Source organism: Neovison vison, chromosome 11, assembly GCF_020171115.1.
Source record: "Neovison vison isolate M4711 chromosome 11, ASM_NN_V1, whole genome shotgun sequence".
In the NCBI taxonomy this organism is placed as follows: Eukaryota; Metazoa; Chordata; class Mammalia; order Carnivora; family Mustelidae; genus Neogale; species Neogale vison.
This window is the reverse complement of record NC_058101.1, coordinates 66,191,398-66,197,472: the sequence shown is the minus strand read 5'-3', so window position 1 is coordinate 66,197,472 and position 6,075 is coordinate 66,191,398. Positions and strand designations below refer to the sequence as shown.

The 6,075-nt window shown below is 54.7% G+C and overlaps 1 pseudogene; it reads right to left on the bottom strand.

Annotated features, from left to right (window-relative positions):
- Positions 1 to 1,830: 1,830 nt before the first annotated feature.
- LOC122890751 lies at positions 1,831 to 1,926 on the bottom strand (annotated as a pseudogene).
- Positions 1,927 to 6,075: the final 4,149 nt, after the last annotated feature.

Below are 6,075 nucleotides of genomic sequence, written 5' to 3'. Positions count from 1 at the left end.
TCTGGGGCAGTGCCCCAAACGACTTCTCTAAACGGAGTTATTCATTTGGCTCTAATGGGAGGCCGGGCTGCCAGGCCCTGCTGATGGCCGCGATTTCACATTGAAGACCCATCTTGTCAGGGTATTTGTAGCCTGAATGTTGGCCTCTGGCACAGCCAGCATTTGGGGTGCAGGAGGCGGAGCGGGGGTGGGCTGGCTCTTCTTAGGTCTGGGGTATGCACTGAGGGCCTAGGCTTCCTGAAGAGGAAGGCAGACAGCAGAGCCGCTGTGGCTCCCCCCAAACCCTCCCAGGAAAGGCTGCAACCAAGGCAGACCCGTGCTCTTTCTGAGTCAGGCAGATGCAAGTGGGGGCTCATCTGCTGAGCATGACTTGAGGACCCTGACTTCACCCTTTTGGTCTTAGCGTTCTTGTATGTAACATGAGATTGAGATCACCTGTCCCACGGGGGCCCTGGCAGGGGTGAGGGGCACGACTGGTAGGGTTCTATCCCGGCACCGGGCACACAGCCAGGCCCATGGAGGCAGCCAGTAAAGGCTTGTCCCGCGGATAACTATGGGGAGCACACAGATGCAAAGAGCCTGGCGTGGCTCCAGACCCCTGCGCGCTGACTCCACACGCTGGGTGGATGTATCATGCAGACTGACACTTGCTCGGGGCTTGAGGGGACAACAGTGGGGGGGAGCCCCATCTCTGTCCCTGGAGATGCCGCGCCTCCAGGGCACTCCCCCGTAGGTCATGCCTGGATCGGTCTTACCTGTTCTGGGTCTCACCTGCTTTGGGAACATGCGATTGCCCTCCTGTTCTTTGCCAGGTGCTGTTGGTGGGGGGACCTGCTTGTTTCTCTGAGTGGCGCAATGCAGTCCTGCTCACTGCCATTCGTGTTCCGTTGGGCGTGTAAACCACACTCCGGCTCTTGCACACCCACCTGTGCCAGGCTTCATGCCTGCCCTCCCGGCCCACCCTTCCCTCTGCTGACTCCCAGGTAGTGTCCTGAGGGGAGGCTGTGGGCAGCCAACACCCCCACCCTGGTTTCCTTGGGACTACCCACGTGTTAGCCACGAAAGTCCTGCGTCCTGGCAAACCCCTTGGTCCCAAGCAAACCCAGATGGGCAGCCCCTCTAGAACAGTGGACGTTGCCTCCCTAGAGGCTGAGTGTGCAGTCAGAGTGGGAGTGACACCAGGAGGACATGGGGAAGAGCTGCATGTCAGGGAGGACATGGTCCAGGGCGAGACTCCTGTGTGGATGCGTGGTCCTTCCAGCTCCCAGGCAAGGTCCAGTGTCCCTGCAGGACCTGGTTGCTCACCTGGGGGTGTGTTCCCTGCCCTGCCCTGCCCGGCCCTTCATGGTCCATGTGATGGTAACAGGCCCCTGCCCCGCAGGTGTCCCAGGTGTGGCTGAGCCCTCTCGCCTGGGCTCACGGTTGGCACCTGCCTGGAGGCCTGGCTCCAGCTCCCATCTATCTGGGTCAGGGGCGAGCAAACTACAGCTCCCGGGCCAAACCCCACCCGATGTCTGTTTTGTGCATCTGGCCTCTCGAAAATGGTTTTCTGTTTTTCAAAGGTTGAAAAGAGAAAAAGCAAAAGAAGAAAGTTTTGTGGCTTGAAAATTTTAGATGAAATATCAGTTTCTGTGTCTACAAATAAAGTTTTATTGGAACACAGACATGCCCCTTCACTCAGCCACTGTCTCTGGCAACTCTCCTGATGCAAGGGTGGAGGGAGGCTGTGTGGCCCTAGAGAGAAGAATGCTGGCTCTCTGGCCCTTTGCCCACGGTTTGCCAACTCCAGCTTGGTGCGTCATGGAAATAGTTTTGCTAATTATAGCTTTAAAAAAAATGGAATGCTTCACAGATTTGCATGGGTAGGGGCCATGCTAATTTTTTCTGTATGGTTCCAATTTTAGCATGTATGCTGCCAAAGTGAATGCTAATGCTTCTTTTTTTTAAAAAAAAAAAACCTATAAAATTGGCAACTCTAAAAACATGTTTTGTGTGTTTTTAAAAATTGTGATGAAACACATTTAGCACAGTCTTTATTGTTGAGTCATCTGTGTGGGTATCATTCAGTGACATTAGATGTGTTCCTGGTATGCACCCACCACTGCCATTTTTATCCAAAACTTTCTCATCACCCCTGTGATGGTGGATTTTATGTGTCAATGTGACTGAGCCGGGGGTGCCCAGATGTATGGTTTGATTCTGGGAGCTTCTGGGGGGGGTGACTTTTGGATGAGTCAACATTTGAGTCAGTAGAGTGTGTAAAACATTGTTTTCTCCATGTGGGTGGGCCACATCTCATCAGTCGAGGACCTGAACATAACAAAAGACTGACCCTTCCCAAGAGGAGGGAACTCTTCTGCCTGGTGGCATTTAAAGTGGGACATGGGGTCTTTCTGGTTCTACTTCAGCTCCTGGTCTTCGGGTTCCAACTGGGACATTAGCTCTGTAGACTGGGTTTGCCAGCTTCTGTGATCCTGTTTGGAAATTCCTTACAATAAATATCTATATCTGCTTCTCTCCAGAGCTTACGTATCTATCTTTAGTCTCAATATCTCCCATCGGTTCTGCTTCCCCGGAGAGCCCTGCCCAGCCCAGCCCCCCCCCCCATAAATTCTGCCCCACTGACTGTACCTCCCCCCAACCCTGCCCCGAAATGAGCTCTGTTCTTTGGCTGATTTTCTCTTGGCTCATTCAGGGGAGAAACAATCTGACATTCATTTGGAGAATTCTGAAGTCCAGCTTTTAACTCCAAAGGATGCTGTTTTATAAGATCTCTTCGTGTCAAGGAAGCTCCAGTTCTCACAAAAGCAGTGTGAGCACGTTCCTGTGAGCCATGGGGCATGTGAGTCCACAGGGCGGGCTCTGGAGAGTGATTTTCAAGCTGGCATTGACCTTTTCTGGCCTCACTCATGCAAGCAGCTTCCCGCTTGGCTGCACGGCAGAGAGGGACTCGTGGGTCCTCCTGTCCCAGGGTGGGCAGGGTTCAGGATTCGGGACTCAGGGGTTTGCCAAAATGCAGGACTTTCAAAGCTAAAACATGGGCAGTCCCAGAAAAGCCGGGGTGATGTGGTGTTAGGCACCCTACGTGCCACCCACAGACTCCCCCTGCACCCCGACCTGTGCAGTCAGCTGGGGGAAGGATGTGCCAGGAGGGGAGGCATCAAGCCTGGCCCAGCTAGGTACCCAAGCCTCTCTCACACTCCAGGTCACACTATGCAGGGACCCAAGCCTGCCCTGGCCTGCGGCCCAGCACCTCACCACCACAGGACCTCCCCTGAATTCCAAACATCATCCCTGCTCATGCCTGGCCGGACCTTACAGCAGGGGAGGCTGTACGGCATGCTGTCTCTGTCCAGCACCGAGGGTGTGTCTGGGCCATGGAGCCAGTTGGGAGGTCTGGAGTAGCAACCTCAGTGGAAGGAGATGGGGCTGGGGTGGGGGCATCTGCAAACCAGGGGTAGCTCTGAGGCCGAGTGGTTGGGGGCCCTGTGGTGCTCCCACACTCCCATTCATGGCACACTGCTGGGGCCCTTGGTTCTGTCCTTCATGGGCCTGGGAGCCACTTGAGGGCATGCCAACACTAGTTCCCAAGGTGTCCTAGGTCCCACACGGGGGTGTGCATGGGTGGGGGAAGGAGTGAGGAAACCGGAGTGAAGACCAGTGCCCCAGGAACCTGAGAGAACAAAGTCCACATCTAGAACTGGGGGCCTTTGTGGGGTTTGGCCAAACTGCAGTGGGAACACCCCTAATTGTTCTGAGAAACCCGGAAGGCTTCCTGGAGGAAGTGGGAGCAAGATAGAGGGCGGGTCTCCGCAGGAAGTGCCCAGGCTCCGATGACTCTCTCCGTCCCCATGTCTGTTGGGAGGCCTTGCCTGGGACAAGTTTAACAGGGCTAGGGCTGGGGCCCATCCAGTCAGGAGAGCTGGACCTCCTGCCAACCATGGGACGAACTTGGTGGAGACATGGTGGCGTCACCGACTTAGGGAAGACAAGAAGGTATGAGCAGGCGGCCAAGAATGTGTCTCCCTGCTCCAAACACCATCCTGCGGGTTTATGGCAGGGGCTGTTTGCCCAAACCAGCTGAGGAAAGAAGCCTAATGAGTTTGCAAAGCTGCCGCTGGCCCAGCCCTGGGGGACGGCCAAGGGTCTCGTGGAGGACATTCCTGCAGGAGGAGTGTGGGGTCTTTGTTGCCCGGCTCTGTCTTCTGGGACATCCCCAGGTGACAGGTGCCCTCCTGTATGTCCACATGTACATGCAGATGTAGTTGCTGCTAGGGCCCCGTTTCCTGCTTTCTGCTTTATAGGCGAGGAAACCGGGACCCAGAGAAGTGAGGTGTTTAAGGCTGCAGACGGCGTGGCGGGCTGGGCCTGGGGCCGGGTGCTCTGTGTCTATGACCTGTGTCCCCTCTGGCCCGTGGGTCATGAGTGTGACCGAGCTTCACGCTCAGGTGGTCTGTTCTAAGTGTTTATGTTGTTAATTCTGAGCCCACCCGAGCAGCTGTGTGTGGATCTTTTCATGAGCTGTTCTGGAGACCCATGGTACCAGGAGGCCACTTTTCCTAAAACATCGGACCAGCCCACAAATCCTCTACAGAGCTCTTCCTGGCCGCTGGCTCCCCGTGGACCTTCAGGCCCTGCTTCCCAGGCTAGTGGTGGCCACCCCGGTGCCCTTGATGGCATGTGGAGCATTGACCTGGAATGTCAATGTCACCAGTTTGCCAGCCCAAGATGGCATTTAATTGTCTTCTATTTGAATGTCCCTGGTTGTTGAAGGGAATTATTTTTCCATAGGCTTATGGACCATTCCTTTTGCCCCTCTTGTGAAACAGCTATTTGTATCTTTTACCTATTTTTTTTTATTGATTTGTAGGAACTCTATATATTTGCTGCACAAATCTTTTTTTTTTTTTAAGATTTTATTTATTTATTTATTTGACAGAGAGAGAGAGAGAGACAGAGAGACAGAGAGCGGGAGAGGGAGAAGCAGGCTTCCCGTGGAGCAGGGAGCCTGATGCGGGGCTCGATCCCAGGACCATGAGATCTTGATCTGAGCTGAAGGCAGACGCTTAAAGACTGAGCCCCCTAGGGGCCCCCGCTGCATAAACTCTTCATCCATCACGAGTGCTGCCAGTACTTTCTCCCAGATTGTGGATTGACATCCGTGTTCTCTATGCTGTCTTTGATGAGGACGTATTTTTTTACAAACTCCTCTGGCTGTCCTTTGGAGGTGCTCCCAGGGTTGGCCAGAGGCTCCGTCTTTCTCTCTCGATGTCCTGACTTTGGACAATCTCAGGGGGTCCATGGTTTTAAGTGACTGTTGTGGGTGGAATTTTGTCCCCAGAGAGACGTGCTCATATTCCAGGGCTAGTACCTGTGGTTGTGGTGTGATTTGGAAATAGGGTTTTGCTGATGTCACTGAGTGTACGCATAGATGAGGTCACACTGGCAGATATGAACGCGAAACCAGCACCTCGTGTCCTTGCAAGAGGTGGAGAGACAGACAGACACACACCAGGAGAATGAGGTGTGAGGACTCTGGGAGGGTGCCCTGTACTGACGCAGGCAGAGATGGGCTAATGTGTCTATGAGCCAGGGATCTCTAAGGGAGCCACCAAATGCCCAGAAGCCAGGAGAGGCAGGGGTGGGTCTCCCTCCCAGCCACAGAAGAAACCAGCCCTGTGACACCTTGGTTTCCCCTCCAGCCTCCAGAACTGGGAGAGAATAACTATTGTTTGAGCTGTTTGGCCTGTAAACATCCCCCTTGTCTGGGGACCCTGCTATAGTGATGGTCAGCGTGTGCACAACTCCAAAAGGGACCGCAGACTCAGAGCCCCTCCGAGGGTGCAATCCATCCCAGCCTCCACTCGGGGCCTCGAGGGCTCCTCAGACAGGGCACGCAAGGCTCTCCTGGCCCTTTCCTGGAGCACGGGACCCTTCACCCCGGGCTCATGGCTCTGTACATCTTGAGAAATGAAGCCACCGTGGAGGCACAACTCTGCTGGGGCCAAATGGCATCCCTGGAGGAACTGAAGAGGCTGGCTGCCTTCTGCTCCTAGAGGAGCCGGGATGGCGGAG